General features: G+C 42.0%; 1 protein-coding gene across 1 annotated transcript in view; it reads right to left on the bottom strand.

Annotated features, from left to right (window-relative positions):
* ANKRD11 (ankyrin repeat domain 11) overlaps positions 1–13090 on the bottom strand; it is a 203780-nt gene that overhangs the window by 189163 nt on the left and 1527 nt on the right. The window contains exon 2 of the mRNA XM_019505382.1: positions 10902–10980. The gene's annotated coding sequence lies outside the window, so the exon portion shown is untranslated. The remainder of the gene's footprint in view (positions 1–10901; positions 10981–13090) is intronic.

Below are 13090 nucleotides of genomic sequence, written 5' to 3'. Positions count from 1 at the left end.
TGAAAGCACAGAAGCTTACAAAGCGCACAACACACTGATGCAATATTTGGGGGTTTTTCAGTTCTTGTGGAAGTTTCATCAGCGAGGCTACAGGGGAGGGTAAGCCAACCTGCTTCCAGCCAAATCCACAGAGCAGTTTCTGAAGTTATCACAGGGCAATCAATGTTTTCTCATCACCAACGTAAGCAACAGATTTTATATGCATCTGTAACTACTTCTTTTAAATACATCTTTAAAGACCATAACCAAGAAATTGGCACGGGGAGGGAAATTCAGGCCTGCAGGACCAGAAGCATGCTAGAGAAATCAGGGATTTCCTCCAACACTTTGAGCGTGTAGCAAGGAACCACTTAGGAAGAGATCTCATTTTAGATTGGTGTAGTAAAGGTGCTATTAGAAACTGGAGGAAAAAAACCAAGGCAGGCAAGACATAGCTTTTATTACAAATATCGGCTAGCCACTGGTTTGAAAGAGTGACTAAGAGGAGAGTCCAGGCTGCCTACCCCAGCTGCTGAGAAAGCACAACACCAGGCATTTTGTCATCCTGCTGGGTTTTGAATTTGCTTTGTTAGTAACAAGCCATTTATCTACCACCGGTCATTTGTTAAAGTGACCCTCTATACCTGCCTGTCATGCAGCTGGAAATCTCACAATAAGGAAAGAATCAAAATGTTGCAGACAAACAGATTTCAAAACCCTATTAGCAAAGGGGAAACTTGACCTTTGGTCTGAAGAAGTTAATTATTCATAAACTAGTTGGAAAAAAAAGGATGGTAACCACCTATACTCCTACATATTATCTCCCACTTAGCACCAGTACATTTTAACTCTTAGTCAACCCATGGAAATGCAAGTTCTGAAAAAAACACCTCCGACCACATTAGCAAAAATGCATTTCAGATTTTTCTCTTTTCCTACCCCACCTCAGACTAAGACATGGGTTTCTATTACAACACCTAAGCTGAACTGAGAACACACTGAAAGATTTCCTGTAAAAAGACAAATACAGGATATTGGCAAGACTGCAAAAAAATGAGGTAAAACTACTACATGCAAAAAAAAAAAAAAAAAAAAAGGTCTTTGCACGGTGCAACATAAAAAGGAAGCCTTTCTAAAAGGACGCTAGTAGTAAGTCTACTTTTGCTAGCAAACAGCCAGGGCTATTCAATAATGACCTCAATGTTTATGCTGTTAGCCTAAACAGCCGAACATTTGGATTTATAAAGTCACCGAAACATAGGGGATACGTGCACTCATGGTTACAACCGTGCGTTTGTTGACACCTCCATTTCTCCCACATTCCTGTTTCTGCAAGAGCTCATCTTTTATGCCAATTCTTGCACAATATTAAATCAATTGGTGGACTTGGGACACAAAACACTGGTGGACATGAAAAACGCCATTTAGGTGCAGTTCCTGGTTGCAGGCACATAGCACTTCTCAGCCCTACTAGAGGGTAAACTAAATGCTGAAAACTTAAGAAATTCAGATTTAAGGTTAACCTCGCAAGTCTGAAAATGTGAAAGCATGGAAGAGCCTCATAGAATAAGTTCTCTGAATATTATGAGCTCTGCCCCTCCAAACGCTAAGATGCACCATCTCTGGATCAGTGACTTTCTAAAGGCTTTAAAGTCCACAGTTGTGGAAATTTAAGACTCATCTACAACTTGCAAAAGGGACTGAAGCACACTCAAAAAAGTCTTGCTTCATTTTCTCCACTGTATTTCGCTTAGCTATACACCTAAAGAAACAGCAGGAGGAGGAGGACAGGCTGAAAGAACTAGAGTTACTTAGTCCGGTGAAGAGAAGACTCAGGAGCGATTTGATAACGGTCTTCAAATACCTGAAGGGCAATGATAGAGGATGGAGATAGGATTTTCTCTGTGGCAGCAGGGGACAGGGCCAGGACCAATGACTTCAAGCTGCAGCAGGGGAAATTTAGGTTGGAGATTAGGAGGAACTTTGGGACTCCACGGGTCGCCAAGCACTGGAACAGGCTGCCTAAAGAAATGAAGTCTCTATCCTTGGAAGCTTGCAAAAGCAGGTTAGACGCTTAGCTGGAAGGACCTCGTCAGGGAGGATCCTGCCTTGAGCAGGGGCCTGGACTAGATGACTTTATGAGGTCCCTTCCAGCCCTGCTTTCCTAGGATCCTATAGACAATGCTCCAGACTCTCCTTGGTCGTTCCTAAACAACCACAAATGAGACCAGCAGTTCTCCCACTCTAGTTTGGGAACTATGCACCACTATGGTGCTTTCAAGTAAGAGTCTGAGAAGGAGATAGCATGCTTGGGGAGACATTCTCAAGGTTGATAGTGGTCCAAAAGTTAGGGAATCACTGAATTAGGCCATTCCTGTTCTGTAACCCCCTTTAGCCATCAACATATCCACAGCAGCTGGAAATAAATCGGACAGAACCCCACCACCAAAGATCTTCCAGGCTGGTCCCCTTCTGCCCCATGAATGCATCTCCTTGACAGGCACCTGCTTCTACGGTGGTAAAATGGCAGCAGCAGTAGGTCCCAAGCGATTCAGGATTTTACTGGTCAAAACCCACTGCTTTTAGATCTACCAGGCATTAACTGCAGATCCAAAAGGCACTGGAACAACACACTTGCAGGCAAATAAAATTAACTGAAGGCTGCATGAAGAGAATTCTGGGTGGTGCTAGCATGAAGCGGGGGGAAGCTCAAAAAAAGGCTGTTTTCACTATAAAACTCCTGCCAACTGTGGAATCCCCTGGAGCACCGGGATGCTTGAGTGGGCAAAAACATCCCCTCCATCGATGGGCAGCTGGAATACTGCCTTCTAGGCAAACCTGCCACTGCTTCCAACACTGCGCCACCCATGTTTGAGTCCTGCAACTTGTACCGAGAAATGGAGCAACAACTCTGAAGAGCTCCTACCAGTACACAGAATACCTGACCATGTGGACTGACCATCAGCCTCCTGCTTCACCACCTCCCCAATGACCATGAAATCCAGTTTTAAGTTCTTGGTCTTGACAGAACCACAGAGGGATGCGACTGACCCTAGCAACTAGACATCACCTTTCTCTGTCCCAAGGACCTTTGGCGATAACTACTTTCTACCAGAATAACAGATCTGTTGGCCTGGATTATAAATTAACTTCCACAGAGATAAGCATTATCACAAACTTCACTTTCAAAAGCAAATACAACACTCGCTCCTGCAACACAGCTTTCCTTCACTAAGTTCTTGGCGGATCCACCTTTGATCACTCTTTGGGCTAGTCTCCATACAAGAGTGGGTTAAGACAAAGCACAAATAAGGTGCACTCACTGCGAGACAAAGTGTCCACACGTGGGATAATTCAGTAAGTCACTGAGTTTAAACCATTTTAAAACAGCATTAAACTTTCAAAGTGTTTTCAAGCAATTACAAACAAAAAATAAAACCTGCTGACCACTGCACCAGAGGCTAGGAAAGGAGGAGCATACATGGAAATGTTCAGATATTACAAAGAAGGTGACCAGGTAAACACAGAGGGGAGGTGCCAAGATGCCCCAAGAACCTAATAAAGACAGCTTCTTAAAATGAGGAGCCTTTGGCACATGTTGTCGTGAACCTCCTTCCCAACCATGGATGGCAAAGACAATAGACAAGATGGGCATATGGTGAATGATTAAATGTGAGGGGGGTTTTTCCCCTACTTACCAATAGGATGAAGACCTTTGTCAAGGATGGAAAAAGCAGACTTGCCAGTGCCAAAGGAGCACAGCACCGTTCGCAGGCAGCAAGGGAATCCCTAAAGGATTTAGAGGGTTTAAGAGGCTCCAGAACTTGCTGGCCGATCTCATCCATACAAACAGAAAAAATTGTTCCCCCAATCCTTTGCAGACATTGTAGGAAGGGACCCCTATTTCTGCAGGCATGAAGTGTTATGCAGCTCAGGAGGGAGTAGAGGAGAGAGTAGGCCCACAGGGTGTCAGGGGGAGCAGAGAAGATGTGCATTAGGCAGAGCACCCAGGAAGGAAACGATCCTTCTCCAGCCACCTCCTCCTATTTCCCAACTCCATCTCTGAAGAGATGAGCCCCAATTAGCTCATCCACTCCCAGTGACCTAAAGTAACATTACTAATTAAATGTTAACTTGTTAAATATGATTTTAATCAAGTGATCTTTGTGCTGTGCTCAGCTAGGGGAGTCCTGTAAATTAGATTCTAGCTCTTTTCTGAAAGTGCAAAGATGTTAATACATCAAGACTTCATTTCAAGGGACTGGTCTGAGCACCCCTTGCCCAATTTCCTTGCAATTCCACATCAGCCTCCACCAACTGATTGTCGTTCAGATGAAAGTGCAGCAGCTCCATAAACAAACACAGGAAGTCAATTCACACTCACAAAAAGAGCATGCAGTGTTTTGTAGGACACTTTCCTCATTTCTCCTTTACAGAGCTTCAACCCTAAACAACCGAAGCATTTTTTTTAAAAATAAAACAAAAAAGCAGCATAAAATGCTGATGAATTAATTTATAGATTAATGTGCATGTGATAGAAGAGGAAATGGTTAAGGTGCTCATTTCAGTTTCCTTGGGTTATTAAAATAGTTAAGGCGCTTCAGTCTCGTAAGCGAGATGACAGACAGGGTTCTGGTAAAATTCACACTTTGGGCTTATTGCCATCTCCTGGTGTCAGGAATGCAGCGTCGGTGTAAAATTTAAATTTTGGTGGAAGTATCATTGTTTGGGAGAGCAGAGAACAGTTTCCTTGTAATGCCTCTCAAATCTGAAAAAAATCTCCTACAGGCTTCACCCATCAAATCCTTCCCAAATACCCAACTCTTCCACAAGGCCCATACTCAGCTGCACTCTGCCACCCCTTCCACTCCCTTATTATTCAAGAGGAATGAAAGACTGGAAAAAAGCCACCACCTCCTCCCTCCAAGGTATACAGCAGCATGTCTTCAGTTTGTAAATTGTTGGGCAGGAACGGACTGCACGCTTCACATGGTGCCAAGTTCATCGCTTGTACTGAATCATAAAATGGGGTGTACATTCAACAAACAAGCTGCTTCAGACATCTGGTGCAATCCTCCCACCTTATCTCGACACCTATCCCCTTATGTCAAATCTAGAGTGCAAATTTCTGGGGGCAGAGGCCACCCCTTTGTGCTCTTCCACGTGGCCTGCACTCCCTTTAGGGGCTGTACGAGATGTTACCAGGTAAATAAAGCAACTGCAGCAAGACCTACTGCTACTTTTTCAGTAACATGGTGGTGTGCAGAAATATACTGTGATCATAAAATGCCCCAAAGCATGTTTTACTTTCGGAGACGGCTCCACCTAAAAGCAGCGTTGTGTAATAATGAAAGCTGTAACTGGCCACTATACTAATTTAGTGATAAAATCCTTAGACGAGATGGTGCGTAATCGCGTGTCATTAAGGCCTAGATGAAGTGCAGGAATTTCCCCGACGAAAAGCAGACCGGACTAGCTGCAGGGACAGGAAGCAGGTTCCAGTACATTCTGCCTGCTCTACTTCTTTTGCTGGGATCACTAGCCTTGTTCTCAAAAGCAGCAATTCACAAATCTGGAAGGTGTCAGCTAATGTCAAGCTACAAAATCCTAAATCAAAAGTCTGCCAACTTGAAAGAGGATTGTTGCAGTCTGAGCCCTCCCAACTCCTTAGGAAAATAAAATTTATCCAGAATCGGAGTTTAAGCAGCATTTCCCCCACTCCCCAACCGCCAAATAAATATATACAGAAAGGTCTGGGGTTTAGGGGGTGGCGTTTTGATGGCTCTGTAACACAAACTGGAAGGGGAGGGGGGAAATGACATCTGGCTTTGTAACAGTCCTCTGGTTGTGAAGAGCCTCTGAATATTCTGCCGGAAAGTGATTTCGACTTCCCCAAGCTACACCATTTGGCACAGGAGTTTCCTGTGAAGCTCCAACTCTGCAGCGAAGGAAGGGCTGAGCTGGGCCGACGTGCAAGATGATGAAGCTTTGTAGTGAATGTTTTAGTGAAGTTGAACAAACTGGTTGGACGCTTGCCTGCTTCAAGTCTTGGCCAGGCGGTCAAGGGGCTCTCCTCCCTGCAGGGTCTGCAGCAGTTGCTGTGCTCATATTTTTTTTTTTGTTTTATAAATACCTTTACAATTCTCATGAAAATGTTAAGGAAGCATGGAAGTTGAGTTTTAAGCACTTAAATCAGAAAGTGCCCAAGCTGAAGCTACACGTGTAACCTATAAAAAGGGGCTTTAAACAGAAAGCTGGGAATCTTCCTTTTAATCCCTAACAGGACAAAGAGGCGTGCTTCCAACTCTGGGAGATTTTGGCATATTCATGTAAAAATAGGATTTTTATTTTTGTTACATCTAGAAAAAGTACTGTTGGTCTTCAAATACCAAATTTCAATGTTTCTGTCCCTTTGGACCCTGAACCATGAGTCAGATTCACAGCAAGACAGACAGACTTTAATAGAAGTGGGATACAGCAAATAATCCAAGTAAAATGTTGCAGATGATATTTGTGAAATCATCTGCAATGCATCTCAGCACACACACACTGTCGTGAAGACTTTAATGATATTTGCTAGGGCTGACCTTCACAATAGCCATCTCACATTCCTGCAGATAACTTGTTTACGGTGCCACAAACTATACATTCACTCCATAGGAAATGAAGAGACTCCTGTCCCCTTCCATCTGGCTACCATCTTTTGCACAGCCTACATCACACACTGAGAAAGAGGCCAGCCTGCATGGAGGTCATTTGAAATGCTCTTTAAACACACAGAAAACAAAAAAAACAAAACAAAAAAAAAAACCTGGGGAACTATATAATTGTTTTGCAGGGTTTTTCTGTGTGTTGTGGTTTTTTTTAAACAGTATTTTTTGCACAGAAAGGATGTCACCATTTCAGAACGCGTGAGGAGTACAAGAGTATATTTTAACCGAACCATTCTGCTTCTTTAACCAGCTGTATGACAGACTAGCATTTCCACTCGCACCTGGTTTCCCAGGCCTCTCACCTTTAACATTGGTCTCACCATGAATTATAGACAAAGCTCTGCCTCAAAACACATTTCTGCTTTATCATTCCACATTATGTAAAAACCTCCCATGGTCAGCTTGCCTGCAACGGCTGTGTTAAAAACAGAAAATCGTTTGACAACTGTTCTAAAACAGGATGAATCATCGCTGTATTAACTACTTATTTGTCTGAGGATGGTGGTCAGTTATCTAAACTTTTGAGGTGATAGTGTATTCCCAATGGATATTAATATGGATATAAAAATCTGAAAGGGAAGGGAACAGAAAAAAAATAAGCCAAGGTTCCATAGACATCAGAAAAACAGCTTAATAAAAACAAGCTATAGTTTCTTTCCAATATTTGTAGAAATCTAGCATCTTATTTCCCCAAAAAGCAGTAAATATTTAAATGCTAATGTCAATCAGGTTAACATAGTTAATAAAAAAAAGGTATCAAAAAAATCAGACTGCTTTTTGCTTAAACAATGCTGCCTTTATTGTAACATGGCTTTCAGAAGACAATTTAATTCTGGAAGCATGTATTGAAATTGCCTTTTCACTATGGGCCTCAGCTCTACAATTGTATCCTTCTCAGGAGGTCAGAACGAGGCAGAACTCGAGCTCTGAAAAGCAATTCTGTTTAGCAGCACTACCTTATTCATCCTTTTAATCTTACACCTACATGTTCATCACGAACTTGGTGAAATACTAGTGCCAAAACCACCATCAAAAGCCATTTCAATCTCTCTGCCACTCTGAGAAAGCCCTGACCTCTCTGCTTCTCTAATGAAGATGTTAGGGAAGTGAGAATTATACCAGCTGTCAGCTCTTACACTAGAGTTTCATGATACAGAAACATTCAAATCACTGAATCCTGGAGAATTAGCTCAGTGTATTGTGGCAGATTCTTTCTGCAAAAAAAAACCCTCATAACAGGATCCAGCTAACTTGTTAAGAACAAATGCTTTAAACAGCTTGGCAAGGGAAAAAAAAAAATCCATGTATCCTAGACGCGTTACCAGGGTAAGGGCATCTTGCAGAATTACATAAATTCAAAATGTCTGAAGCTAGTTTCTTAGGTTGTTCCCTCAGCTCTCCCCTTCCCATTCATTTAGACAGGTTCTGTTTTCTTTACTACCACAGGACAGCAAAGGTGAGTTTTGTACTTCGACCGAAGAAGTGATAAGATTCATGGCCATTCTGGGGAAGGGAGTTTCTTGGTGCCTGGCAGACAACAGACCTTCAGCGCCCCACTCCCGCTAATCCCGCTCTGCTTGTAGCTCCGCCACCTTCAGAAACCAGATGCGATGGTAGGACATTGCTACCATCATCCAGATTGTTTAGGTCACTTGTGGAGTGCCCACTGAATTAAATGCAGGGGCCTTTGTAGTGACCAAGGCTGCTCAGCAAAACTTTGCTATAAACTAAAGGACGAATTTATTTAGGTATTTGGCCCCTGCATTTTCACTCAAGTACATGCTAATTCATCCTGATGGTCACACATTCACAGACAAAAGACAACCACTTTTGGCTGAGATGCAATCTTCCTACAATAGCCAACTGCTATGATGCCACCTGCCTATCTGGGTTTCCAGTAATAAGACCAAAATATACCTCAAAGGCTTCGATGCAGAGGGGCAATGCTCTCCGTGGAGTCAGACAATGCATTAAACTGCTCGTTTCAAAGCTTCAGCCAGCCTTTCAGGCTGGTGCCAAATCTCATTCACACCCTGGGTTTCTTGGGAGATAGTGTACAAGTACACACACATGCTAGTGATATTCATGTGATAAACTGTTATGACCATGTAAACCATGACCTCCTCACCAGCATGGAGAGCCTACTAACCCATTTCTACAGAGGCTATTTCAATATACACTACACCTAACAGCATTTTTTTTTGCCTTTTGCCTCGTATTTTTAAAATTCTCCCCCCTTGCTCCAAATCTCTCCAAACGGTGATGGACCAAAGAGGCAACATTCAATCCAGGACCAATTTAGAAACTGTGATATCACAGCATTGCTGAGATAAGAGACCTGTATATTGATGGAAAACATCCTCTGGCCATGAGCTCCTCTTCTTGTAGCACTGGAAAGCCCAAGAAGCCCTAACCCAAACATGTTAGGTGCCATCATAAACAGAAAAAAAATCTCCACTTTCCAAAGCATATGCACAATACACAACGCATATGCACAATGCACAAAATAAGTATAAAATCGACCACAAGATCTTATACTAGCTCATACAACTCACACTCCATCTCAAGTACAGTACGAGCATATGCTTATACGTCCATGAACAGTTTCTTGTAGCTGAAAGAGAGCAAATCCAAGTAAAAACACAGCCTTGTGCACTGCTTACTTCACAGTCTAGATGAATAAGGCAAATCACCATTACTTGTATCTAATTCTGAAGTCCAGTTTGTTAACAAACACTGAGCTTTACATCTGCTGTGGAGGTTGCACGATGCCACAGAGAAGTCTGAGCTGACGGCCCATTAAAGCGATCCGTCTTTCCTGCACACCACACCAAGGGCTCCCCTCCTCCATCACACTAACTGCTAGGCTGCAGCAGGGGAGAGCTGTTGATGCCTGGCTCCCTTTCACCACCCAAGGTTTTTATTATTATTTATACCCACTAAGGGAAAGTGAAAGAGCATCTAGTCTAAATCCAAATACTTGAATATTAACAGGGGCATACTTAGTAGAATAGGCTTTGTTTTCAAAATCCAAACAAGAAAAATAAATCCCATAAACTTGTATATCAAGCCACCTGATTCAGCAGGATCTCTATCAGGGAATTAGTCACCTTTATTAAAAGCGATGAGCATACAGTGATAACTAAATTACAACCATTTCACTGCTGCATAAAGCACAAGTCAATCAAGCATCAAGAGCCCCAAGACAGAACCAGAACACTCCCTTTAGGTTATTTATTGCACATCCTTCACCAGAGTATTTTAGGACCTCAACATTCATCCCTGAATAATCCCTCCACAACTCTCCCCAGCTAGAAGCTGATGGCTTGCACCATGAGAAAAGGGGAAAAACCAGCTTTCTATGAGAATATACAATGGCTGCTTCTGCTCTTTGGAACTGCCAGTACTAGGGAAAGAGCAGAGATGCAAGTTCTTCTCCACTGGTTAGGCTACTAGCATTTTGCTTTTTGCAATCTATGGTCTCCCCCATGATCCATCTCAAATTAACCTTATTCACACATACTCCACACTCAGTCACTCCAACAAACAGCTTTTATGTATAAAAAAGAATCTATCAGTTTCCACAGCTAGTACATTACAATGATGCAAGTTCTTAACAGCTTGCATGAATAGCAGTAATATTACAAAGATTTAATTCACTAATTTTGGGCAAAAAGAATACTGAAGTCTAAACCCTACTAGTTTCAGTTGCATTAATTAGCACAAACAGATGGAAGAGAGACAAGTTGCGTTTTTAATTCAGTCTCTTTAAAAAGGTACTTTTTGGGAATGAGGGAATACACTAAATGCCCATGACCCATTTCATATTAAAACTGAAAGTACCCCACACACTTACACAGGGTACAGCCACATACATCAGGAAGGTCTATGACCTTTAATGAAGCTACGCAAACCAATGCTAGACAGTCCAAACACAAATCACCGGTTTTAGTATTTATTTGTAAAGAAAACCTTCTTGCATTTGGAATTACAAGATATTTCTAATAAAAGACAGGCAAGGCTTAAACAAAATCTAACCCAGTCCACCTCACCTAATCCAAGGTTTACAACATCCACTTTCCTTATACAAAGATCAGAGGCAAATGAAAAATGGCCACCATGCCTGCTTTAGTACCTGGATTCTGTATACAAATAACACTAGACAAAAGAAAGTGCACTGGACAAAAAGCAAGTAACCCAAATATTTACCGATTCCATAGCTGAAAGTTGTCGCTAGCAGGGCAGGTATTAAATCCAACAGGGGTGTGTCCCAAAGCAAACCTGTATTCTGAAAGAGAACACTAAAATTAGTTCATGTAAATACTAAAAAAGTATAGTGTTAATTTTAACTTTACTTAAAAACATAACCAAATGCACAAAGGAACCAAATAAATATACACCCGATGCAAACCAGTCATCAGGTTTGCATCTACTCCAATGACTTCCGGCTTTGAGAGCCCATCATCAGAGAAGGGAACAAGAAATGGGTTTCACGACAGTTACTGGGACATCAGCAACTGAAATGTAATTAATCTTTTTCAGATAGCTGAAAATAGGCCATGCCTGTCCCCAAGTCCCTCTACCAATTTTGCAATTTTACAATCACATTTTCCTATTTTTTAAAAATATTTTCTTCCCCATCACAGCAAGAAGTCTCCAAGCACCAGGGAAACCTGTGCTCAAAGTGCATTAGACCCATTCAGCTGCAAAAAGAGATCCTTCTTCTCCAATCTGGTTTGGTTACAATAATCTTCAGTGTTAGTGGGAACAGTAAGTAAATTCAGACAGAACTGTGATGGTTGGGAAAGCTGGCATATCCTTTTAATTTGAAGAGCAAATCACCAATTAGAAAAGATGAGGCTTTGTATTAACCATTCTTGCGCTACAACTTTTTAAGGATGTTTTTCAAGTGACAAATTCTGAATTTGTAAAGGAGATTAGCTCCAAAACAAAGTACAGCTCCAGCTTTAACTCGCACCTCCAGCCATGCAAAGAAGCATGGATCCTAAAGGCAAAGAAACGGATACTGGAGCCTTGTGTGTGGAGAGAGAAAGTAGGAGCAGGATAAGTGCCTGGAAAGGCAAAAGGCTAATTTAGCATCGTGGATATACCCCAAGACTTACGCCTAACATTAATAAAACTAAAAACATCCACTTATTTGCTTTCCATTAGCAGATTTTCTCTCATAAATGCCGCTCCTCTGGGAAGGAAAATAGTCAGTTAGCTATATAAGGCAAAATGCATACACAGCACTGGATGCTTCAAAACAAAACAATGCCATACAAAATATAAATCAGAGCTCAGGTGTTTTTGGGGGTTTTTTTCCTATTAGACTTCCAAACATTTAGGTTGATGCAAGAGCACGTTAAGAAGAACGATGCAAAAACCATTCTACAGATTTCTTCAACCAACTTCATATCCCTAACGTACACCTCTGACCTTTTGGAATGATTCTCTGTTCATTCACAAGCTTTGCTTATCCTGAAATCAGCTTTAAATGCTAGGGCAGATCAAGGCCTGGGTGCTTTTAAAGCCTGGGTATTGTTACATATCTTGAATACACAAGTGTGAGCATAATACAGAAAGATCACTGGGGTGTATAAAATCAGAACCAAATGTGCTGAACCAACGTGATCAGGACAGCAGAAAAGCAGTGACACCAGGAACCGATCCCTGCAACTGGAGAAAGTCTGACAGACACTGACAATAACCCGAAGTGGTAGAAATGATGCAGCCCTTATTGCAAGGTCTCCCAAGCTCCTAAGAGCCTAACTAGTCATTTTAGGAGATATTTACTAGAATAAACTGAAGAAAGCGTTTCACAAGACTTCCAAGAGTAAGCAAAAAGATTCAGCGCTGAGGTTCGTCCCCAAATGCACTGACTAAGAGAAGCTATGCTGAAAAGCCCCAACAGCCAGGGAAGGCTTGGTGTCATCATATCCTTCTTGCATTAACCATTTAACCCCTCCCACTCCTCAAAACAAAGACATTAACAAAAAGAAAACTGGAAGCCAATATTTCTCAGGCCAGTTCACAAAAGCAAGTTGGTGACAAGGGATGCAAGAAAAGCGAGTCAAGTCCATCAACCAGTTTTACAGCAGCAACATGAACTGGAAGGAACCATCTCTCTCAGGTATGAAATTTGCTGAAAGGATGTGAAATCTGGGGTTTCCAAGCCCTGTAACAGATGCATTAACAAGAGTTCAAGAAGACTGCTTGGGCACCCTTATGCAACACCCAAAATGCACATAGGCAACCCAAATACTTTCACTGATAATATTCTGTGGAAATCTAGACAAGGGGAGAAGGGGTGCTCCTGGGGAAAAAGCAAAGCAATAAACATCTGCAAATCCACAAGACACATTTGCTCATCTTTAAAAAAAAAAGGGGGGGGGGGG

Source organism: Gavialis gangeticus, unplaced genomic scaffold (genome assembly GCF_001723915.1).
Source record: "Gavialis gangeticus isolate Ggan-Ray unplaced genomic scaffold, GavGan_comp1, whole genome shotgun sequence".
NCBI lineage: Eukaryota > Metazoa > Chordata > Crocodylia > Gavialidae > Gavialis > Gavialis gangeticus.
Note: the sequence above shows the minus strand (reverse complement) of the source record. Positions and strands in the feature narration are given on the sequence as shown.